Source organism: Cucumis melo, unplaced genomic scaffold, assembly GCF_025177605.1.
Source record: "Cucumis melo cultivar AY unplaced genomic scaffold, USDA_Cmelo_AY_1.0 utg001360l, whole genome shotgun sequence".
Classification (NCBI taxonomy): Eukaryota; Viridiplantae; Streptophyta; class Magnoliopsida; order Cucurbitales; family Cucurbitaceae; genus Cucumis; species Cucumis melo.
In genome coordinates, this window is record NW_026124555.1 from 16770 (window position 1) to 17497 (window position 728).

Below are 728 nucleotides of genomic sequence, written 5' to 3' on the forward strand. Positions count from 1 at the left end.
GTGGAAAATAGCAGGATATGTGAGATTAGATTGACCCGTACATAGGATTGGATTAAGTTCTGAATAATCAGGAATTCCGCTTTCGTTTTTACCAGAGAGATCCGGACCATAAAATTTTTGTCCCACTTTATCATTATTTACTGAAAGGCTAGAAATATATCTTCTTTCGACACAAAGAGAATGAACGTTAATTTGATCTTGATCCTTGTAGAGTGAAAAAGGGACTACACTGCATCCGCACGAACCTCCTGATAATATCCATAAATGACTTGTTTTTGGTAAGAGATGGACATTACTATATGTAAATTCGGGTGCATGGTACACGTCGGTACTCCAATGCATTTCTCCCTCTGAGTCAGAATAAATATGTTTTCGAACTCTCTCTTTTAAATTAAGAGTGTATGTTCCCGCGCGAATCTCAGCAATCACTTGTTCTGATTCTACATATTGATCATTTTGAACTAAAAGTAAACTTTTTGGTGGAATAGTGACGTTATGTATAATATCCTCACTCTCAATAGTTACATACAAGTCTATATAACATAAAAAAGCAGGATGCCCATGGCGTGTACGTGTGGGATGAACCAAATTCTCATTGAATTTGATTTTGCCATTAGAAGAAGCTCGTATATGTTCTGCAGTCCCCCCTGTGAATACTCCGCCGGTATGAAAAGTTCTTAATGTTAGTTGAGTACCCGGTTCTCCAATAGATTGACCCGCAATAATAC